Here is a 25,495-nt window from a genome sequence, read left to right on the forward strand (position 1 = left end):
TGGTCAATTGTCAAATGTTTATTTCTAATATTCTTGTACCATTTGGCTTGATGTGTCTATCCACCAGTGCCTGGCCTGTACCCTGCCCTGTGCCTTGTTCTGGCACTGCGGCACTGAGGAGAAATCCTGGACAATCTGGATGTGACTGTCTGGCAGAGCTTGCTTTGTGTCCTGCCTTTGCTGTTGCAGTCCACTTCCATACTGTGGGGAATTAGTTCTTTTTTTCTAATATTGGGGTGTCTGTCTGCCAGTTCCTACCCTGCCTCTAGGCCTCAATTTTCTTTCTTACTCTGTTTTTGTTTTCCAAGATGAGGTAGGGGATTGTAATAATAGTTGAACTTTGGTCCTGTAAAATCCAGTAAGTTCCTGTCCTATGCCTTGCCCTGCCTCTGCTGCTGCACTTAAATCCCCTTCTTCAGTCTAAAGGGAATAATTTTATATTTATAGTGCAGAAAGTCAGACATGGAATGAGACTTTCGCCAACTACGTTCAGCAGTGCGGGAACAACGTCGTAGGTGTCGGGTTACAGTCGTGTGCCAGGGTTGGAAATCTGAACATTGTGAGGAGCGAGTACTAACTGGTGCTACATGCGCAAGAGCAGATGTGAGAGTGGAGTTGTTAGTGAGAGAGCACATGCTAGAAAAAATAAGGTCCAGGGTGTCAGCCAGATGTCGGATTAATTCAGTATTTCAGTATAGTTGCCTTCATTTGGTCATGTATTTTGGACAGAATGTCATGTGACATCTGCGTGAGTGTTACAAACTATTGCATCTTTATATTACATATGGTAATAAAAAATGTCTATTGATGTATTTTAAAAAAACATTGGTAACTTTACCTTAGGAGAGTTAAAACCACTAATGATCACACATATTTATAATGCAGTCTATAAATATCCTGAAAATATTTGTTAGAACATGTTTGTTTATAACATTTGCATATTCCTTTTAACAACTGACTCAATATTTAGGTTTACATGGATTGAAACCCTTTGAATGCTAATTCTAAGAATTTGGGCTAAACTTTGCCCCCAAGACATTAATCAATTTTAAATTGGCCTAAAATGGCTGCTGTACTACAAAGAATTTAAGTTCGCATCAGTGAGACATTTATCCAGTTCTGGGAAATACAAAATTGTAATTATATATTATTCCCTAAAGGTCCATTAGGAAATCACTAAATTATATGTATAATCTCTACAAAGCAGATTATGTAAAAATGATTTACTGTAATTAGAGACTAATACTGCCTAATAGAAAATACTTATTTGGAACAGTCTAGGCACAAGCAGAATGAAATAGTCCTGGATGCTTTGTTGAAATGTAGGCTGGGATATTTAGAACCTGGTATTGCTTCCAACTATTATTGAGTACTGTAAAGCATGGTACACAATCTAAGAATGATAATACTTGACCAAGTTAAACCCCACAAAATAATGTTTATTGTGCAAAAAAAAAAAAAAAATAGCACAAATTACAAATATAATTACATTTAGAGGGTTTTTTTTTTAACCAGGCACGGTATGCTATGAGCTAGGCCAGCTGAGTTCTAACGAAGGCGGAAGAGCCATAGAAAGGATCTGGCTGGGCAAAATATCAGACTAGTCCCGCCTACAAGGAAAGTCTAGACATGAAATGTGAGGCAATATGTTTTTGGCCTTCATAGGAGCAGTTGGGATCCCTATAGAGACTTTATAGGAAATTGCTAGTAAAATGCCCCACAAAGGCATCCGACTGCCACCTTAACCAGCCTTTCTCTGCTTGCTAACATATCCCATACAAGAAATTGGACTGAAAGCTCTCTTTTCTCCAATTTCAGCACTTCTTTTCAGAACATCTGAGCAAATGCAGGCATTGGCTGTTTTGCCCTATAATTACATAATTTTATGGTAGTAACTGAAGTATCAACATGCCTTCAAGCTTATGCTTTGCCTCTATGAAGTCATTCTGAAAATCATGTTGGACTGAAATGTTCAACTGACCTGCAAACACATTGTTTAATGTACACAGCCCTTATATCTATTTGTCAATGCTCAGTGTGACGAGGCTTAAGTAGTATGGAACATAGATATAATGCATATTTGGATTTTTACTGGCCTAAAACGTAAAAAAAGAAAATTTGCTTAATGGCAAAACATGGCAATTTCGAGAGAACCAAGATATGGATGAGGTGTTTGCCTGCCAGGAAAAATGAGAGATCAGATACATATGACACTTGGTGACCATCACATAATTTGAACAAACATATGTATGTTATGTTATTATTTATTAAATGTTTTATATAATGGGAAGGACCAATTTACAAGAATATGATTGTTTCAAAACACCTTCTGATGTTTATAATATTCTTGTTCCTGCCCTTATTCACTTTTCTACTTAATCACTAATTTCCTTAAACTGTAATTCACATACTTTCCCTGGGAAGGAAGCAGTACTAAAGATACAAGCATGCGTTTTTTTTTTTATCAGCCTAGTCATTTTTAATCACTTCCACTGAAAAACACTGCTGCAGACATTCTGTTTCACCTCCTTTGAGCCTGCCGGCTGTCAATACACTTTTGACATGTGTGTGTATATATATTCTTATTTTCTAGATGGAATGTGGCATCATTTCAAAGAGAGATCTCATTAAAGTTTCATCATATGAGAAGACTGAGAATCCCCATGTGTCATATGATTGAAACAAGAAGGCAAAATGAGTATACTATTCTCACAATTTCCAAGGCTATTTGTAAATAGCATCTAATTAAAATATCTCAGAAAATATTACTATGTATAGTGTGATCAGCCTCTGGTAAATGTTTGAAGGAAATAAAAATTTTGTTTCATTTACTGCTTTGGGCTTAATATATTTAGTCATTTAGCTTGAAACATTAAGAATAGAAAAAAAGAGACTGAATTATCATAAATATGCAGTTATGTGAATTTTAATTGTTGAAAATGGGTTCTGAAATAATAAAAAGTTGCGTTGGGTATGAAAACATCTTGTAAGATTTGTGTTTATGACCCATGATACATGTATGCTATTAACAGGTGATTTCTTATACAAACACACTTTGGCCTGTTTGCGGTTTCCTATCAAATTATTTACGTTTTCAGCATTTCCTTATATATAATGAGAAAGATAAATCATTTTTCTGCACACAGAATCCTGTCTTTAATTGGAGATGTACTGTTTGTTAGACAAATACAAAAGCTTGCATTTTTTCATAGACATTAAAAAATGAGGTGAGGTTTCATTTTCCAAAAGAAATTGGGGCTGATTTTCTGCCGATTCTGAAAAAATATGTAGTGATTCACAATGGAGGATATTATAGTTTCTTGTTGAGGCATAAATACATTCAAACAGCAAATGGGTTATTAATTACAATCAAATAAATAATTCCACTTTATAATTTATATATTACTAATGAGCGACTTGTCACTTGTTACTAAGTGACTTATTAAGCCATTATTTAATACATAGGAACATCAGCATATTCCAACAGGATAACACATATTCAATTATAAATAGACTGAAATTATGAAATATTTGTGAGAAATGAGTGAGATATTTGATATTACGGTACAACATTCTCAAATAATCTAGAATATAGACAATAATACTATACACACGAATATTATGATATATTGACATTCTGCTCCCGCTTTCATTTATACTGAAGGCTGTAGCAAGTACAGCCGACTAGTTTTCCTGTTTCCATTATTATATTATCTATAAGCCTCACTTATTCAAAGCACTAAGGGACTTACCAAAGCTATATTAATAACATAATAATAAATATAAATCAATAACAACTATTTCTCTTGAACAACAAAAAACACCCATGGGACTTACGTATTTTTCAGAATGGTCAAAATGTCCATTTTAGGAGATACATAAGTCCTGTGAGTGCTTTTCATTGTTCAGTATTGATTTCAGTACCCAGGTTGTAAATTATCTATTATTCTATCTATCTGCACATATTGAAACAATGTCAAGTCATACAGATACCAAAGGTAACAAAGTATAGAATGTCAGATGAAGCTGAAGAACAGTCACCAAAAAATGAAAATATTGTAGATGATTTGGGTAGGCACCTTAGAGTACCTATATGAATTAAACCTTTTCTACATTATCTATACGTATATATCTCTACATACAGTCAGAGCCGGCCTTAGGCGTTCTGGCGCCCTGTGCGGACTACTCCTCTGGCGCCCCCCTCACTACCCCCCCTCTCTGCCCCTTCAAACTACCCGCCCTCTCTGCCCCTTCAAACTACCCCCCCATGCCCCTTCAAACTACCGCCCCTCAAACCACCCCTTCAAACTACCCCTCCCCTCTGCCCCCTCAAACTACCCCCCCTGCCCATTCAAACTACACCCCCCCGTCCCTTCAAACTACACCCCCCTCCCTCTGCCCCCCTCACTACCCCCCCTCTCTGCCCCTTCAAACTACCCGCCCTCTCTGCCCCTTCAAACTACCCCCCCATGCCCCTTCAAACTACCGCCCCTCAAACCACCCCTTCAAACTACCCCTCCCCTCTGCCCCCTCAAACTACCCCCCCTGCCCATTCAAACTACACCCCCCCATCCCTTCAAACTACACCCCCCTCCCTCTGCCCCTTCAAACTACACCCCCCTCCCTCTGCCCCTTCAAACTACACCCCCCTCTGCCCCTTCAAACTACACCCCCCTCTGCCCCTTCAAACTACACCCCCCCCTCTGCCCCTTCAAACTACACCTCCCCTCTGCCCCTTCAAACTACACCCCCCCCTCTGCCCCTCCAAACTACACCCCCCCTCCAAACTACACCCCCCCTCTGCCCCTTCAAACTACACCCCCCCACACTTACCTTGTTGCCGGAGTCCTGCGGTGAGAGCGGGAGGCATCCGTCTTCTCGCTCTGCCGGCATTTCATGTTGAGAGCCGGAATAGTCCGGCGCTCAACATGAGATGCCGGCACAGCGACGGAGTCACGGAGAGTAAGGGGCGCCGAGCGGTTGCCGAGAACTTCACGAGCAACCGCTCGGCGCCCCTGACCGGGACATAGATTTAAGCATCGTTTTTTTTTTTTAACTTTATTTAACATGAATGATGTTAAATAAAGTTTAAAAAAAAAAACCGATGCTTTAATCTAAGTCCCGGTCAGGCGCCCCTGCAACCATGGCGCCCTGTGCGGTCGCACAGGTCGCACACCCCTAAGGCCGGCCCTGCATACAGTACATATATCAAGAGCTTTTTCCACCTATAGCCTGCTAACATTTTGTATGTCTGAGGGGAGCATAATAATGGACATAGATATAACAGAATGAATACCATAAGTACCTCATTTACACAGTTTAAGAATCCTATCTCTGTAATTGCTTAAGGGCCGCTAATAAGTGATTGCAATTAGCCCTGCTTGAGAACACATGATTCAATCAATTTGCAGTGCACCACCTGTGTTCAGTCAGATATATTAAGATTATGCCTGATTTTTGCTGCTAGAAGAATAAGTATTTTTGGCTGTAAATGTATTAACTGTACTATGACAGAAGACATATATGATCCTATTTGGTTATGCGTATTTACTCTATAGTCTATTTGGTCAGTGCTCCTCAACCTTCTCCTCAAGGCACACCTAACAGTCCAGGATTTAGTTATTAATCAGGTGTGTCTAAGGTTTTTAATGTGTTTTTGTTTTGTAATTTTTCAACACCTTAGACATACTTGAATTGCATCAGTTGTTTATGTACATTAGAAAGGGATCAAAATCTCTAGGCAGGCAGGTGGGAAATTAAATTCAGTACGGACAAATGTAATGTTATGCAATATAGGGGACAAAAAGCAAGGCAATAAATCCTTTAACCCCTTAAGGACGAGACTTTTTTATTTTTTATACCCTTCGTGACAACACTTTTGTGGTGCTGAAGTTTAGCTGTAATTTTCTCCTCTCCTATTTAGTGTACCCATACAACTTATATATTGTTTTTTCAGGACAAGAAGGGCTTTCTTCAGATAACATTTGTTTGATCTTATCATCTAATTTCCTATAAAAAATAATAAAATGATGAAAACATGAAAAAGCACACATTTTCTCAATTGTATTTGAATAATCTTTTACTCATCTACAGAAGCTTATGAAAAAACCTGCTAAATAGATTCTACTATTTGTCCTGAGTTTAGAAATACCAAATGTTTTTATTTTTTTTGCTTTGTTTTTGCAAGTTATAGGTCGATAAGTACAATGCCCCATGTGCTATTTGGGCCATCTTTGAAGCTAGCACACATTCATGTGCACACACTCTCTCCCTCACCCATCATCAGTGCACCCAGCCAACTCTTGTGGAGCCCTGTCTTTAGTTTAGCTTGCACTACATGCACTACATGCAGTTTCTGCGCTTCGGACACCCAGCTACCACGTGGTTATGTAATGTAAGTTTTGTAACCCCTCTAGGTACCTCAGTTACTAGTCTCCTGGGTGCCGTGCACCCACGCCACCAGTCTTGCAACACCATGCTAGTGGCATTGACCTCAGTATTCATGCTTCCAAACAACAATGTGCTAACAGTTTTACAGCAAGGTTTGTACATTCCTTGATAATATTTTTTTCCATAGATGCATCCATTCTACTTTTAACCCTATGTGATAATGTTTATTTTACCTAGAGTGTGTGAGAGAAGATAAATGTTTAGAGTGGTTGCATCTATGTCTCTTGGATTTAATAGATTATGAAAAGTTATTTTTTTTTTTAAATACAGATTATGAAAATGTTAAGTGCACATTTGCCAGTATTTCCCTCCCTCTCTTACAGGTATAATATTATTATTGAAACTGATGCACCTCTGAACCCCACATCTCCTGCTTTAAATCCTTGTCTTTCACCTGGTATGCCTCTATCCTGCCTGTCTCTATACCCTCCTGCTTTTAGAGGGTTAAGTCTGTGCCCACTTGTCTAACTTAATTGCAATTGTAATGCATCTACATCCTATATGCAATCACCTTATCTGACCACTTGTGAGGTATCCCTATAGATTCCTAGGTCTTACTTGGAAACAAGCTTACTTGGAAAGCTGCAGAGGCTTATCCCAAGAAGACTTTTCCTAAGTGGTCAGATAAGAGTTACACTGGAGGAAAACTGCAGGAACTTCAAGATTATCCCCCATGCAATCAACAGCCATCTTCCTAATCAAGCCATCTGAATGACCTCTACAGACCATCACTCCTCCCTCAACCACCAACTAGATTGTAAGCTTGCAAGGGCAGGGCCCTCTTCTCCTTTTGTGAAAGTATGTTATTGTGTTTGGTTTTAAATTATTCCAGTGATTGTAACAGCTCTACAGAATTTGATGGCACAATATAAATGTAATGTAATGGATTTTCCCTAAAACAATTGTGATGTAGTTGCTAAATCTGATTATATTGAATGTACCACATATGTTTTTATGAAAAAAGAGAAAATCAAAATAGTGTATGAGGCACTGGTTTTAAATGCAAAAAGTATGTAACAGTTTCTCTCGCTCATTATTTTTAATTTCCCCAGTGTTTTATTATTATTATTATTATTCATTGTTTTATATAGCACCATCATATTCTTTAGTGTTTTACCATTCATGATTTTTTACCTTGGACATAATATATAAATATATATATATATATATATATTATGTATTATTATGCATTACCTGCATGTTCTGAACAAGGTTACATAATGCCTCTCTCTTGTTCCCTTTTTATTTGAAGTAGCCCAAGTCTTCTGCCAGGGCCGGCCCGACAATGGAGCCGAGTGGGGCAACCGCTCCAGGCGGCACTTTTGAAGGGGCGGCACTTCGCCGGCCCAAGCCCTTTTTTTTTTTTTTTTTAAAGCGAAAGAGAGAGAAAGGGGCGCCGAGTGGTTTTCGCTTACCAAGCTGTCAGTACCCGCTCGGCGCCCCTCTTTCTCTCCTCTGCGGCGACTCTTCCTGTTCGGTCTCGGTGCTGGCTTGTAATGCTGAGTGCCGGAAGATTTACGGCGCTCAGCATTACAAGCCGGCACCGAGACCGAACAGGGAGACTCGCCGCATGACTGCTGAAAGGTAAGTACGAGGGGGGGGCGGCAGGGAGAGGAAGGGTAGATAGGGGGGGGGCGGCATTTTAAAATTCGCCCCAGGCAGCATTTTGCCTTGGGCCGGCCCTGTCTGCTGCAAAACAACCTATCCCTTATCCCTTATCTTTCCCTAAATGAAAACAATAAAACATCCTTAACTCACTTGAAAATGTGGGGCGTTATATATATATATATATATATATATATATATGAATGAATTGAAATCCACCTTCGCATAACCCTTTAATGTTTTGTATCATAGACATTACACCATTATAGCTAAACTGCATGGCACATTAAGTAACTTGCCTGTGAACATCAGTTGAGACATCTTTTAATAGCCCAATTCAGGGTTGTTTTCTAAAGACAAAAGGTACCATATCAATGGGATTTTGGGATGTCACTCATTTGCTCATGAATAGTAATAATGTTTAGTACATTCCAAGTAGCATATGGGTCTCTAGCTTAGTTGCAGGCACTGCTATCCTCCAAGTTCAACACTTTGCTGGTTTTCCCTATGGGGACAAACTGTCATAACCCACTGTTAATAAGCACTGTTTAAAACACAGGAGTTTTCCATTACAGAAAGGATCTTCATCAACATAACAGTTGATAACAATCAATAATGTGATTCTTGTGATGCTCTGCCCCTAGCCATGGCTTTTATTAGACTTGTGCGCTGCAAGTAAAATTGATTCAGACAAGTTTTTAATTTTGCCATGTTTATTTTCAGGACAGTGAATTTTGTTTCCTGACAACTCAATTCAGATGAAATTTGGTGGGTATTTTTCACTGGGAAACAAAAGTTGTAGCAATATTTCCAAAGCCACTTTTGGGATTTACCTTTCTCTTACAGCAGTATCTGTACCTCTCCAGAGGTTGATGGGCTTTGCTAAATATTATAGGCGATTTATCAGAGACTTTTCCAAGGTGGTGGCTCCCATGTCCGCTCTCACCAAGAAGGGGGCTGACTGCCACCATCAGGGCTTTTGACAAGTTGAAAAACCTGTTTGCTTCTGTTCCAGTTCTGATTCACTCTGACCTGTCACAACCTTTCATGACACCTCCGAAATAGGAGCAAGGGCTATACTTTCCCAAAGGAGATCATACGATATGCCACTTCATCCATGTGTCTTCTTTTCTAGAAAATGTACTTCCACAGAGAGGAATTACAACCGAGAACTCCTTGCTGTCATTTTAGCCCTCACTGAATGGCGTCATTACCTGGAAGGATCCCTTATGCCTGTTACTATAATTACCGACCATAAAAACCTACAATGCATCAGTGATGCTAAAAGACTAAACCACCGTCAAGCTTCAACTACATTATCTCTTACCATCCTGGATCCAAGAACATCAAGGCTGATACCCTGTCTCACTTGACCGCTGGTGAAGAGAAACAAAGCCCATAACCCATTGTACCCAGCAATCACATCATCTCTACGGTTACTACTGTTATCTCTTCTCGTCTTCTTCAAAACATACGTGAAAGTCAAACCTCTGCCCCCACCAACACACCGGCGGGAAAACTGTTTTTGCCCTCAAATTATGGAATAAGCCAAATCGGAAAGGGAGGCAGCAGGGGCTGAAAACAAGGCACAGGAGGTCAGACGGGGTCATACGAGGTCACAAATAAGCGTAGCTCCAGTACGCTTTGCCAGTAGCTTAAATAAAGTATATAACTGAAGCACAATTCAAAAAGCAGCATTTAAAAGTACTTACTCAGTCAACATTGTCATATGTATTATTTTGTGTTATACAAAATGAAGAGGCTTTGCAGATAGTATAAATGTATTACTAAACTACAACTTAATAGGAACAACATATGAAGAATTGTCTTCAAAATGAATTTTAAAATTAAATCATAATCGTAAAATAATTATTAAATAAAAAGATGAAAAGAAACCTTCTGCTGCAGTACCAGTAGGACAATAAAAACAACTAATATTAGTAGGTGTACAGCTTCTCCTATCCACCTCAATCCAGTAGAATTTCTGGCATTAGCACAGTTATTTATCTATGCTTATCACTTCTCCTTGTAAATAGTGATTGGCTGTTTGAGTAAAATTAAAGTAAATCACAGGCTGTTGGAACCAACAATCATAGCCATAATCATAATGAGACAGCTGTCTGCTAAATAGATTATTAACTTATTCTGTACCCTCCAGAACTGTGTTTAATGTGGGGCAAAATGGGCAGTTGCCTAAGACCTGGTCATTCCTGGGGGCCCACGCTGCAGCTGCCCCTTGAGCCTGCAACAACCACAATTGCAGTCACAGTCTAGGGGGCCATGCAACCCCTTTGAGTACTTCCACATGGGTCCACAGCTTACCTCTGTTTTGCTCACACACACTGTGCGAGTAACCTCTCTTACCACCCAGGGAAAGCAGGAACGCAGCGGGCTTATGTTACATTATGTCATGTTACCTGACCCTGCTGCATTTCTGCTTCCTCTGGGTGGTAAAAGAGAAGTTGCTCCCACAGTGTGCTGCAGGTGGATTGTTGTTGAAGATGGCACAGGAAGGTTGTTTCGTGGCAAAGATGACGCAGGCAGGCTGTGTGAGGGCAAAGATAGCACAGGCAGGCTGTTTGGGTGCACTGACAAACTGTTTGGGAACAAGGATGGCAAGTCCTTTGCGTTCAATCTGGGTGCTGGGCAGGTCATTAATTCACGATGTGATCTTCATAGTGCTGTCCTCCTCCCCTTCCCTGTGAAGACCTTCTGTGAGGCCTGAGGACATCTGACCCTCACGCTAGGTTCAGAAGGAGGGAAGACTGCACTGACTGACAGTCTCCTCCTAATCTGCAGAATCAGGCCCCTGGGAATCAGCGTAGCTAAATGGACAGGGAGCATGTATGTGTGTGGGTTAGTGCATGCTCAGGGCATGTCCGTGTTTTGATTGGGGTATGTTAATTGAGGGGTGGGAGACCCTAGGTGATATAAGGTGCCCCTCTGGGTGACCCCGGTCACTGTCCTTTTTTACAGGCACGGCCAACAGTCTTACCTGCTTCCCACCCTCCCTCCCTATTTCTTGTGTACTACCTTTCTTTCTTTTGTCACAGCTGGCGGTTTGTGTGTCCTTGCCGGTCTGGTTTTGGTAAGTGATGGAGTTTGGATGCTGGTGTAATGGAAGGCTCAATCCTCCCCTAACCTCTGGTGTTTTATTGGACGTGCCCACCGAGCTTGTTGGACGGCTGGTGGTTAGCATTGGTGGTGGGGCAGCGAAAGGTAGCTGTCAATTTTGTTTGGACGAGGGGGGAGGTGAGTACCTGTGGTCTGGATTGTGCAGTGTGAGAGGCCGGCAAGGACGGGGTTAATTCGGTTCCTGTGTTGGTTATGTTTTGAATATGTTACGGTAATGTGTTATGTATATTTGTATATTTGTATTATTTATCGGTTATTGTATATTATTCTTATTGGTTTATGGTGTTTTGGGCCAACACAGTGTTTTATGGTTTTATAATAAAATTGTGCTGTGGCCTGCTTTATCCAATTTCGGTCTCCGTGTCGTTATTTGGTGGGTTAAACTGGTTTTGGGTTTACAATGCACGATACACACTACCTACATACAAGTGCGGCATGTACTTTTTTTTTTGTGTGCATGGGGTCCAATCAATCATAATGACAGCCATGATACTTTCCTACACACAGCCCCTTTCACTTTCCCTAAAGAAAGAGTTCTGAAGCTGGTCTTAGCAGGTTTTGTTGGGGGATCTTTGTTTATCGAGATTCCTACAAACACACAAAACTAGAAGAATTAAAAATGCATGAATCTGAATGGTCAAGTCTAGCTTTTTTTACCTCCCTATTTCAATTGTTGAGAAGAATGCCTTACTGTTTGCAATGAAGACAACTTGCTACCTCCATATGCATTGTGCTACTCCTTTTCATCATTAACCCCTTCGTGACAAAGGCTGATTTTACTTTTTGTACCCTTCGTGACAATGGCTGTTTTATCGTTTCTGCGGTGTTTGTGTTTAGCTGTAATTTTCTCTTAACCCATTTACTAAACCCACACAAGTTATATATTGTTTTTTTCAGGACAAGAAGGGCTTTCTTCAGACACCAAAATTTTTTTCATATGATGTAATTTCCTATAATAAAAATAATAAAATATGACGAAAAATTGAAAAAAAAACACATTTTCTCACTTTTATTTGAAAAATCTTTTATTCATCATAAAAAACTACTGAAAAAACCTGCTAAATAGATTCTACTATTTGTCCCGAGTTTAGAAATACCCAATGTTTTTATGTTTTTTTGCTTTCTTCTACACGTTATGGGGCAATAAGTACAAGTAGAGTTTTGCTAATTCAAAACCATTTTTCTCTGAATCTGGTAATTCTGTCTCTATGTGGTATTTGGGGCATCTTTGAAGCCAGCAAATTAAATTTACCCCACCAAACCATATATTTTTGAAAACTAGACACCCCAGGGTATTTTAGATGCTGATAGTTTAACCCTTTCCATGCACTAATCCTACCACCAACCCTTGTCAAAGTTTGGGATAGTAATTGTTTTTGGTGTTTTTTTCACATACTTTGTACTTCAGGTGTGAAATTACAGCTCCTGGTATATGTCACTGTCCCACAACACCCCGATATGTGTTCAGCAACATCTCCTGAGTACATTGATACCCCACATGCATGGGTTTGTCAGATTGTTTGGGGGCAAAAGGGCCACATTTGGAACATGAGCAATTCAAATTCAGTAGGAATTTTACATCTGGGTAAAGAAAAATGCTTGTACCCAACTATCAGTAGGGACAGGTTACAAGAAAGCCTGGCCTATCTCCAAGAAGGGATTTGATCTAGCACCTTAAGTGGTCCCTCATGCCACGGAATGGACACAGGGGTCACTTGACAGTGCAAATAAAAACGCTTAAAAATGGTGGAGCAAATAAAAGCTAAAAAACAGTAAATGTAACAAAAAATAAAAAAAAAATACAAAAATGGAGCAGGAACAAAAAAAAAATTAAAAATGGGAAACTGTGTGATACAGCTTGAAGCAGTCACCGACACAGAGTGCAGGTTTTCCAGGGCAATCTGGACAGTAAAATGTGGTGTCCTTTCTTTGCCCCCTGCTGTAGCATACCCTGCATCTCTTTTGGGGATTCTGCTTCTTTGCTGTAGGGGGGATTTTAAAAATAAAATGGGTAGCCCCAATTCTGTTGGTTCCCATCACTACTTGGGGACCAGGTGCATCACGGTACAAGATACCTGAAATTACTTCGAGCTGAAACTGCAAAAAAGACAGCTTCAGCCCAGTGTCTGCTTTTTTGTGCAGCAAAAAAGCGTTATAGGTTGCAATTTGCATTAGATAAATTGCAACCTTCTTGTACCAGGCCTTTGTCTTCCTCATAATGAGGTAGGGCTGTAGGAGTTGATCTGACAGATCAACTCCACCCATGTGCTTGTTATAGGCCCTGATGCACACTGGCTTTGTAGTGACCCCAGCTCTGCCACGGACAGAAACCTCCACGGTTCTCTCATCGTGGATGGTGCTCAGCATGCACACCTCTTTTCTGTCCTTGAACTTCAATGCCAAAAGCTCCTCTTGGCGTAGAGCTGAGGTCTCCCCCTTTCCTAGCCGGGTTCGTACCAGGCGTTGTGGGAAACCCAAGCGGTTCTTTTTTATAGAACCGCAAGCTACCGTATCGAAACAATACAGCAGCTTGAACAAAGGGACGCTTGTATAGAAGTTATCTACATACAAGTGGTAGCCTTTGTTCATAAGGGGGAATATTAGGTCCCAAACAATCTTGGCACTGGTGCCCAGATGATCTGGGCAACCTGGAGGGTCAAGGTAGCTATCCTTACCCTCGTATACCCGGAAGGCATGAGTATATCCTGTCTCGCTCTCGCAGAGCTTATACACCTTCACTCCATACCTAGAGCGCTTGGAAGGAATATACTGCTTGAATCCCAACCTTCCTTTATATTTCATTAGGGATTCATCCACGCAGATATTCTTTCCAGGTGTATAAACCTCTGGAAACCTGGCAGCGAGATGGGTAATCAGGGGGCGGATTTTGTACAGCCTATCAAACTGGGGGTCCTCCTTAGGGGGGCACAGGCTGTTGTCGCTAAAATGCATGAAACGAAGAATCATTTCATACCTTTGCCTAGTTATAGTTTGGGCAAAAATGGGGGTACTAAAGATGGGGCTGGTGCTCCAGTAGGAGCGGATGGAGGGCTTTTTTATAATGCCCATTAACATTGTGAGTGCCCAGAATTTAAGAAATTCTGGCACGTCAATGGGAGTCCATGGCTGTTTTGCCCAAAAAGAATTAGGGCTAGCAGCACGGTGCTGCTGGGCATAAATGTTTGTTTGTGTGACAATGTCTCCCAAGACATCGTCTCCCAAAAAAACCTGCACAAATTGCAGTGGAGTGAATCCTGTAACATCAATATTGATGCCAGGAATTCCAGAAAAAGGAGGGATAGCTGGCTTGTACCTATTAGGCGCTACCCATGCCTCTGGTGCACTGCCACGACTACGTGTGGTAGGCGTCCTAACAGCCACAGATACATCACTAGATGTATCTGTGAACTGACCAACGTCAAAATCTGACGCTGTATCAGTGGCCTCAGAATCTGTGGCCAAAAAGGCATACGCCTCCTCAGCCGTATACCGCTGCATGGTAAGAATTGCAGCAAAAATAGTGGGGAAGGAAAGGGTTAATGGCTATAATAAAAAAAAAAAATAAACCTTAAAAAAAAGTAAAAAAAACTAAAAAAAAGTAAAAAAACATGTAAAAAAAACAAAAAACCCAAAAAAAATTGCCACTATGCAAGATCACTGTTTATGCAGTGATCAATGGCAATGAAGGGGTTAATATTATATGGGTGGCTCTTATAAGAGCCTTTGGATCAATATATATATATTTTTATTAGGGAACACACCGATCTGTCTCTCTCCCTCACTAGAAGCAAGTGAAGGAGGGGGGCAGATCCAATACTGATCAAAGGCAATGTTTAGAAAACATTGCCTTTGATTTATCAAATCATGATCACTCTTATGAGTGATCTGACCACTAGGGGTGTTATTCACTGGATGTCCATGACATCCAGCAACACCCCCCCGATGATGTCAGCAGGCTCCGCCCCCCGGCTTGATGGGCGCCGCCATCTTGAAACACCGCGTGTGTTTCGAAGACACCGGCACCGGGAAGGTAAGTTGAGCATTTAGGAAGCGATCGCGAGTCGCTTCCTTTGCTAAACAGGTGTTGCAAAGATGCCTCGATACTGAGGCATCTTAGCAACACCAGCTAAGCAAAGGAAGCGACTCGCGATCGCTTCCTAAACCCGTTTTTCGGCGGCGGGCGCCGCCATGTTTGAAAGACGTGCAGTCTTTCAAACATGTTTTTTTTTTTGCTCCTAGGAGCGATCGGGGGGGGGCGGGAATGTTTTTTTTGGTGTTGCTCAATGCCTCGATGTCGAGGCATTAGAGCAACACCGTTTGAGTGAAAAAATCGATCACGGATCGATTTTTTCACCCGTTTAAAGACGTGCCGGTCCTGGCACGTCAATTGTCATAATCGTCACGATTTTCAGTGACGTGCCCGGACCGGCAATTGTCACGAAGGGGTTAAACTCTTAACAATAGTTTGTTGTCCCTTTAGTCTGCCTCATTTACCCTTTACCCTCTTAAGAAGTGCATGTGTTAAGGTTATTGTAAAATTTATATATTGTCCGCTTTAACATTATTGTCACTTTTCACTCTCTGCTATTGTAAAAGCACTATGTAATTTGCTTGTACTCTATAAATAAAACATAATGTCCTGTCGCAATTACTTTCAGTATATTTAGGACCTTGTATGCTGCATTGTTTTTTTTGTTGTTTTTTTTTTTTTAAAGCAAACACGGCCTGCTTGGACATAGTGACATTATAGTTTAAAAAGAGGGACATTATAAAAAGTATTTTTAAAGGAATGTACTATAATGCGAGCAAACATAAGGTGAATGGTGACTGAAAGTGTGAACCAAGCCAAATAAATATCTACTTTAAATGCTAAGTACCAGGACTTAGAGGATAAAATGACACTGTGTGGAATGCATTAGAAAGCTGAGAAATGCATGATTCATCTGCTGCTCAGTATGTCCCAGCTTATTTAGAAAATGGATCAATGAAATAAAACATGTATGGGTTCATTGCCGAAATGACTAGGCGCATGAATAGGTACATCCCTCTAGGGTTTATGACACCTTATCAGTCTCTTTGTGACTGAGACTGCCTTGCAATTTACAGACAAAATGTTTTTACACATTTAGAAAACATATCCCATATTTCTTGTGCATAAAACCTTTTTTTAATTTCCCTCACCTATAATATCTTTGTTTAAATTTGCCAACCATGTTAAGCTCTTAGATGAACATAGAGCCATTGATCAGACATAATTTCTAGTTAGATCAGTGTAAAATGCAAAATTTTGACAAAACTTGTGTTTCTTGCATGGATAGTCCTAAGTAACTCATAATTTTTATTATTCTTTATTGTTTTATATAGTGCCATCAAATTCTGTAGCGCTGCACAATGGGTAAACAGGACATAACAAGTAGTATGTAACATAACAATTTGACTTACAGAAACAACATGTGAGAAGGGCCCACCTCAAAGGAGTTTACAATCTAGAGGGAGTTAGGGTGTATTACACAATAGGTAACAGACACTAGGGTGGCTGCTCCATCCTTAACAATGGCGAAGTATTGCAGGAGAGGGACTAGGAAAGGGAAGCTAAAGGAATACGAGAGGGAGTTAATGTGCTGTAAGCGTCTTTAAAGGAGTAGGTCTTGAGGGATTTTTTGATGGACCAAAGGCAGGGGGAAAGATGGATAGGCTAGGGGAGGGTATGCCAGAGGATACAATTCCAAAATAATGCCCCAGCGGGGACAAGGGTAAGTTACAACTACAAATAAACCAATCCCGTTCCCGGGATCAAAAAATACCCTTATTATAACCGCAAATTGCTGGGCAGCACAGTGGGTCAGTGGCGTATACCGCTGCCCTGCAGCAGTGGGGTCCAGGGTTCAAATCCCACCAAGCCTCTGTCACTGGTCATAATTGAATTTTGGGTATACATATTAATAAAAGTTATGTTTTAGGGTGGGGTTATAATAAGGGCATTTTTTGATCCCGGGAACGGGATTGGTTTATTTATGCCAGAGGATAGGGGCAGCCCTTGAGAAATCTTGAAAGCGTGCATAATAGTTTCTGATTTAAGTAAATTAAACAGTTGAAGCATGTTATGTTTCAAGCTGGCTAAAATCATATACTGCAGTCATAATTAACTATAGCTTGAAAGTATGATAGAAATTTGTCTAAATGAACTCTAATTTAATGTGCAACCCAAAAGACACTGATAGACGTATTAGAGAAGAAAAAGTAAATTATTAATTTTTAGCCTATTACCGAACAGTCCCCCTTCTACTCAAGTTTTACCACCAATGGTACTTCACCTCCCCTCTCGTCTATTAACTCCAACAGTACTCACACAATACTTATCTACACTCATATTTGTGCCCTGTTTATTAAGCTATGCTAACTCCCAGGGGCCTGTAATATGTTTAGAGAATCTCCCCACAGACGGGCTCTGCCACACCGACACACAAACACACACACACCAGGACATGCTTTGCCACACCAACACTCAAACACACATACCAGGACATGCTCTGCCACACTGACACCCAAACACACACCAGGACAGCCTCTGCCACACCGACACCCCCATCAGGATGGGCTAGGGTACAACAATAGAAAAAAAAGTTTTGCTTTGTCATTGACCCCCCTTTATGTTTCCCCCCCTTGTGTATCACCCCACATCAAGCATAGAAACATAGAAAGTGACGGCAGATAAGAACCAGTAGGCCCATCCAGTCTGCCCAACCTCTGAGTACTTTCCTTTAGTACTTGCCCTTATCCTATATCTAGCTTGGCCTTATGCCTATCCCATGTTTGCTTAAATGACTTTACTGTATTAACATCTACCACTTCTGCTGGAAGGCTATTCCATGCGTCCACTACCCTTTCCGTAAAGTAATATTTTCTGATGTTACCATTAAACCTTTGCCCCTCCAGTTTATGGTTATGTCATCTTGTTGTGGTAGTATTTCTCCTTTTAAATAAACTATCTTCCTTTACCTTGTTGATTCCCTTTAAGTATTTAAATGTTTCTATCATATCCCCCCTGTCACGTCTTTTTTCCAGGCTATATAGGTTAAGATCCTTTAACCTGTCCTGGTAAGGTTTATCTTGTAATCCATAAACCACTTTAGTAGCCCTTCTCTGCACTTTCTCCAACATTTCTATATCCTTCTGGAGATACGGTCTCCAGTACTGTACACAATACTCCAAGTGAGGTCTCACCAGTGATCTGTACAACGGCATGAGCACTTCCCTCTTTCTACTGCTAATACCTCTTGCTATACAACCAAGCATTCTGCTAGCATTACCTGCTGCTCTACTGCATTGTCTGCCTACCTTTAAATCCTCAGAAATAATTACCCCTAAATCCCTTTCCTCACACGTTGAGCTTAGGACAGCATCAAATATTCTATACTCTGCCCTTGGGTTTTTATGCCCCAGGTGCATTACTTTGCATTTATCTACATTAAATGCCAATTGCCACAGCTCTGACCATTTTTCCAGTTTACCTAGATCGTTTGCCATTTGGCTTCTTCCTCCAGGAACATCCACCCTCTTGCAAATTTTTGTGTCGTCAGCAAATAAACATACCTTTCCTCAAGACCATCTGCAATATCACTAATAAAAATATTAAAGAGAATGGGTCCAAGTACAGATCCCTGAGGTATCCCACTGGTAACAAGACCTTGTTCTGAATATACGCCATTGACTACAACCCTCTGTTGTCTGTCACTCAGCCACTCCTTAATCCATTCAACAACATTGGGATCTAAAATAAGTCTTCTATGTGGGACAGTGTCAAAGGCCTTACTGAAATCCAGATACGCAATGTCTACTGCACCACCTTGATCAATTACTTTAGTCACCCAATCAAAAAAATCAATAAGATTTGTTTGGCATGATCTTCCTGAGGAAAACCCATGTTGTTTTTGATCTTGAAACCCATGTGACTTCAGATGTTCAACAATCCTTTCCTTTAACATTGTTTCCATTAATTTCACCACTACATATGTAAGACTAACTGGCCTGTAGTTGCCCGACTCCTCCCTACTGCTTTTTTTGTGAATGGGCATAACATTCGCTACTTTCCAATCCCCAGGGACAACGCCCGTTACCAATGATTCGTTAAATATATCAGTTAACGGTTATGCTAGTACACCCCCAAGCTCTTTTAATAACTTGGGGTGTATCCCATCAGGCCCCATCGACTTATTTGTCTTTAACTTAGACAACTGAAGTAGAACCTCCGCCTCGATAAACTCACATATTTCAAATGATTCAGTCTTTTTTCCCAACTGAGGTCCCATTCCCTCATTTTCATCTGTAAAAACTGAACAGAAATATTGAGGCAGTCAGCTAAACCTTTATCCTCTTTTACATATATTCCATATATTCCTTTTGTTTTTAGTCTAACTAATCCTTGTTTAACTTTCCTTTTCTCATTTATATATCTAAAAAATGTTTTATCTCCATTTTTTTACTGAGAGGGCAATTCGCTCTTCTGCATGTGATTTGGCAGCTCTTATAACTTTCTTTGCCTCTTTCTGCCTAATTTTATAAATCTGTCTATCTTCCTCACTTTGGGTATTCTTGTATCTACTAAAGGCTAACTTCTTGTCTTTTACGATTTTGGCCACTTCTGCAGAGTACCACAGCGGTTTCTTTAATTTTTTACTCTTACTGACCAGCCTAATACAATTTTCTGTTATTGTCAATAATACAGCTTTTACAAAATCCCATTTCTCCTGAACGCCATTTAAATTGTCCCAGTCTGATAATGACTCCTCTATACATATTCTCATTTTAGAAAAGTCAGCTTTTCTAAAATCTAAAACTTTTGTTTTTGTGTGGTGTGACTCAGTCACTGTTCGTATATTAAACCACACAGACTGATGATCACTAGATCCCAAACTTTCACCTACAGAAATATCTGTTAACAAATCTCCATTTGTAAACACTAAACCAATATGGCCTCCTTACGAGTTGGTTCCTCAACTACCTGTTTTAAAAATAATCCCAGTAAGGAGTTTAGAATATCTGCACTCCGGGTACAACCAGCTACTTTCGCTTTCCAGTTCACATCAGGGAGATTAAAGTCACCCATGATTATAACATCCCCCTTCACTGTCATTTTAGCTATTTCCTCCACTAGTAGATTATCTAGTTCTTCTACTTGTCCTGGGGGTCTATAAATCACACCTATGCGAGTTACTTTACTTTTGCCAAATTGTACTGTAACCCAAACCAACTTGTATTAAATTAGATTTTATGTTATTTTTCACATATAGGGCCACCCCTCCCCCTTTCTTGCCCTTTCTGGAGTATGTGTATTTATGCCTCCAGCCTGCCTCTTGCTTTAGTATTGATTTATATAATGGCCCCAGCTACCCCCTTGTGTATTGATGCCGCCAACACAGAATGTGTGTATGGAGGATATATATCTGACTAGTTGGTTCCTTCCATGAGTCTATACATCCCCCATACTGCTGGACAACATTTTATCTGGGCTGGTCAGCAATATGTAAAAGCTATATGTGTCCTTGAAAACATGACCGATGTGGTCACCCTAATGCACCCACACCATTTTGTATTGCCCACACCTAGTCCCGCATTGTATTTGTATCCTGCCACCCGCCCCCCTTTAGTATTGATTAATGCCCCCAGCTAGGACCTCCTTGTGAATTAACAGGGGGGAAAATTGCCCCCCCTGTTGCCCCCCACCAAATTTAGAACCACCCAATGGACACTGTATGTCCGGATTGTCCGGGACAGTCCAGCAGTGGAACTTTAAATCCCAGGCTTTCCTTTTTTATATATATAATTTTTTTTTGACACAGAGGAGAGAGAGGCGCACCTAGCAACCGCTCCGTGCCCTTCATTCTCCTCCGCGAGGCCTCTACCTCTGTCGCGGTGCCGGCATTTCATGCTAAGCGACGGAATATGACGTCATATACCGGCGCTCAGCAGTGAAGCTACCCATTCCGCGGCAGAGCAGGAAGACAGAAGCCTTGTGCTCCCACCGCAGGATTTAAAGGTGAGTTAACTACAAAGGGGGAGGGGGTAAATAGTGAATAGGGAAAGTGGAGGGAGAGGGGTTAGAAAGTGATAAGGGAGGGAGAGGGGGTAGATAGTGAGAAAGGGGGAGATGGGGTAGATAGTGAGAAAGAGGGTAGTAAGAATATTGAAATGAGTGTGAATGAGTGAGTATGAATGAATGTGTGGATGCATTGTGTGAATGAAAGTGCTTCTTGAAAGAATTGTTTATACACAACTAAGTTTCTAGACTCCAACTTCCTGCTTGACCCTCTTCAATCTGGTTTTCGCGCTAGACACTCTACTGAGACCGCCCTTACTAAAGTTACTAATGACTTACTCACTGCTAAATCCAAGGGCCACTACTCCATGCTAATCCTACTGGACCTTGCTGCTGCTTTTGACACGGTGGACCACCCTCTTCTCCTTCAAAAGCTTTATGATCTTGGCCTCCGTGATACTGCTCTCTCATGGCTCACTTCCTTCCTCTCTGATCGTACCTTCAGTGTCTGTCTCCAGTAACACTTCCCCTCCCCTCCCTCTCTCAGTTGGGGTACTCCAAGGCTCCATTTTAGGACCCCTTCTGTTCTCTCTTTACACTTCCTCCCTTGGCAAACTGATCTCATCCTTTGGCTTTCACTACCACCTGTATGCTGATTACACCCAGATCTATCTATCCTCCCCTGATCTCTCTCCCTCTGTCTTAGATCGTGTAATTAACTGCCTCACCTCTGTCTCTACCTGGATGTCTGAACGTTTCTTGAAACTCAACCTCTCCAAAACTCCTCATCTTCCCTCCCTCCAACTCTAAGATTCCCCCATCTATCTCCATCAATATTAATGGTGCCATCATCTCCCCGTCTACTCATGCATGCTGTCTTGGTGTCACCCTTGACTCCGAACTTTTGTTCACACCCAATATTCAGTCTGTCTCTAAAAACTGTCGCCTTCATCTTAAAAACATTGCCCGTATCGGTCCCTTCCTAACACAGCATACCACTAAGGCTCTTGTCCGTGTCCTGATTATCTCCCGTCTTGACTACTGTAACTCTATCTTAGCCGGTCTCCTTTTTAACTGTCTCACCCCTCTACAATCCACCATGAATGCTGCTGCCAGACTTATTTTCCTCTCCCATCGCTTTACTAATGTCTCTCCCCTCTGTCAGTCTCTTCACTGGCTGCCTGTGCGCTTCAGGACTCATTTCAAAATCCTCACTCTTACTTTCAAAGCCCTTCACAGCGGTTCCCCTCCCTACATCTCCTCTCTCATCTCTAAATACACTCCTAACCGGTCTCTCCGCTCATCCAATGATCTCCTTCTATCCTCTCCTCTGATTTCTAGCTCTCATGCCCGCTTACAAGATTTCTCAAGGGCTGCCCCTATCCTCTGGAATGCCCTCCCCCGGTCTATCCGTCTCTCCCCCTGCCTTTATTCCTTAAAAAAATCCCTCAAGGCCCACTTCTTTAAGGATGCTTTGGCCCGTGTGGTCAAATGCAACAGATGAGCTACTGTAGCTCAAATTGCTGAAAAAGTTCATACTGGTTCTGATAGAAAGGTGTCAGAACACACAGTGTATCACAGTATGGGGCTACGTAGCCAGAACAGTCAGGGTGCCCATGGTGACCCCTGTCCACTGTCGAAAGCCCCTACAATGGCCATGTGAGCGTAAGTACTGGCCCACGGAGCAATGGAAGAAGGTGGTCTGGTCTGATAAATCACGTTTTCTTTTACATCATGTGGATGGCCAGGATGCACTATGGGAAGAAGGCAAGCCGACAAAGGCAGTGTGATACTTTGAGCAATGTTCTGCTGGGAAACCTTGGATCCTGCCATTCATATGGATGTTACTTTGATATGTACCACCATGTACACCCTTTCATCGACATGCTATTCCCTGATGCCTTCGGCCTCTTTTACCAGGATAATGCACCCTGCCACATAGCAAAAATGCTTCAGAAATAAGGGATTTGGGACTCCTTGCCCTCCCTGCATCCTAGGGTTCTGAGGATTCACATGTGACTTTTTATTGTACCATATGTGTCTCGTTCTGCCCAGGCTGCATATCTGTCTTGTTTCAGTTTCCCTGTTTTGCTTCGATCCATTCCTGGATTTCCTTTTGCTTTGTTCTGATCTTCCATTCCTTGCTTCTGCTTCAGCTCTTTGCTTCAGCTCTGTTTCCTTTATAAGGTGTGTCCCAGCTGTGTGTTCTGTTTGTCTCAGTCTGCAGTCTAAGGTATGTCTCAGTGCTATGTGTTTTGATTACATGTTTGGTTTGTTTCGTACCACTGTCAGCAAGGATTAGCGTTAGGACCCACCGTCATTGGAGTACTTTGGCGTAGTGGTGGGCTAAGCATACTATGGCCATATCATGTGACGGAATCTCCAATTGTTATCAAACAGTCTTAGGCTAGTTTCTGTATTCATGTTTGTTTGTCTCTTATGTACCATTGCCCTTCTTCCTTGTATCATCTGAGGATTCTGGTTTCTCTCTCCTCTCCCTTTGTCCTAGTTAATATAGCCTATCCTTGCTTAAAGGAGAAACGTCTGAGGATTCCGGCTCCTCACTCCTTCCCCTGTGTTCCTTGCCTTGTTCCCTGTCCTTTGTTGTACCCTGTATCATGTATATCTTGTCTAGTAATGTTTATTCCTTGTCTGGTTCACTGTAGTGCCCTGTTACATGTATGTCTTGTCTGGTTATGTTTCGTGCCTGGTCTCCCTGTCCCTTGCTTGTTATGTTTCTGCTATACCCTTTGCTTAGCTTCCATACTCCCAGCCTGCAGCATCCTGCACGTGATTCTAGTGATATGTTTCATGCCTGCTCCAGGGTGCCTGCAGGATATCACTTCACTTCATTCTGGACTTCATCCGCTGCCATATCTGGGCGCTGGTGTTTGGCTGCACAACCCTAGGTGCTCAACACCTGGGTGAGTGTGGTCACCCTGCAACCAGGCCCTGTCCAACTCCACTACTGCACTGTGACTCCTGCATACAATCTTCGGGCGCGCTGGGTCCTTTCAGTCATCTGTTTGGACCCAGTCCGTGACAATATGAAGTTGTGGAATGTCTTCTGGTATTTCTTAATTACCTTGCGTGGAAGACAGTAGATAATCGATAAAAATAAGTAAATTGGTTTGGGGAGTCAACTCCATTTTAAGGGCGCCACTCTACCCACCCATGAGATCTTCATCTTAGTCCATCTAAGTCCTCCAGCACCGAGGCCCAGAGCCTATCGTTAGGTTAGCTGATATGAGCTTACTAGGGTCATTAATCACTTTTATTCACATGAGCATGTGCAGAGTATAGCACAGTCTCAGAGGCCTACCCGGATCTCTTTCTGTAGCTTGTAGTGCCATAGGCCTCTCATCCTGCGTCCATGCTCAGCAAACTCTGTCTGGTGATGTTGTCTGTGCTGGCCAGATTCTCTCTCCCCAGCGCATGTGGATGTCTTGTCTCCGCCAGCCCTAATATCCCCAATCTGCTTCGCCACCTACGGACCACTCGTCCACTTCTAGGATCTCAACAGATCTCGGTGGAGACCTTGTTTCCCCTGTGAGGATCAAAGAATCGCAAAGCCTGATCCTGGGGCTTCCTCTGCCACCTGATGACATTGCTGCTGCTCCTGCAATCAATCTCCTCCAAAACAGGAATCAGAATATCTGAACAGGAATGAGGAAGTTGTCTCTAGCGGACTTTTAGGTCCAAACGAAGGCAAGGCAGATAAGCCCACTTGACAGGGCCAACACGATAGGTAACCCACCTGCTGGGCACACGGCAGGTTGCCCACCTGCAGGGCACACGGCAGGTTGCCCACTTGCAGGGCACTCAACCAGGGTAGTCCGGATGCAGGCACTCATCCTGGGAATCGTGATGCAGGGCACTCAACTTGGGAGTCCTCTAGTGGGGCACTGGCCGCAACTCAGGAAAACCCCCTTGGTGGGGCATACTCGACAGGAAAGCCCCCTTGGTGGGGCGCACTCGACAGGAAAGCCCCCTTGGTGGGGCGCACTCGACAGGAAAGCCCCCATGGTGGGGTGCACACGACAGATAGCCCCCATGGTGGGGTGCACACGACAGATAGCCCTCTGGCCGGGCTTGAATGCTGCAGACTCCACTCCGCAAACCCCCGACATGAGTAATGGCCTGCGGCCATATGTCAAGAAACTGGGTCCATACAGGACGACTGTAATGACCCAGCGTGCTCAAAGATGGAGTTCAGGAGTTTGGCATGCAGTAGAGGAGTCTCAGGACAGGGCCTGGTGCGGGATGACT

At 42.0% G+C, this 25,495-nt stretch overlaps 1 non-coding gene across 1 annotated transcript; it reads right to left on the minus strand.

The window, feature by feature from the left end:
- Nucleotides 1-12,787: 12,787 nt before the first annotated feature.
- On the minus strand, nt 12,788-12,917 carry LOC149284585 (small nucleolar RNA SNORA35). The gene has a single exon (XR_016277825.1). It is a non-coding gene; the product is annotated as a small nucleolar RNA SNORA35 (small nucleolar RNA).
- Between the last annotated feature and the right edge of the window lie 12,578 nt (nt 12,918-25,495).

Source organism: Sceloporus occidentalis, unplaced genomic scaffold (genome assembly GCF_023333645.1).
Source record: "Sceloporus occidentalis isolate IW3139 unplaced genomic scaffold, rSceOcc1.0.p SCAF_90, whole genome shotgun sequence".
NCBI classification, from domain to species: Eukaryota; Metazoa; Chordata; class Lepidosauria; order Squamata; family Phrynosomatidae; genus Sceloporus; species Sceloporus occidentalis.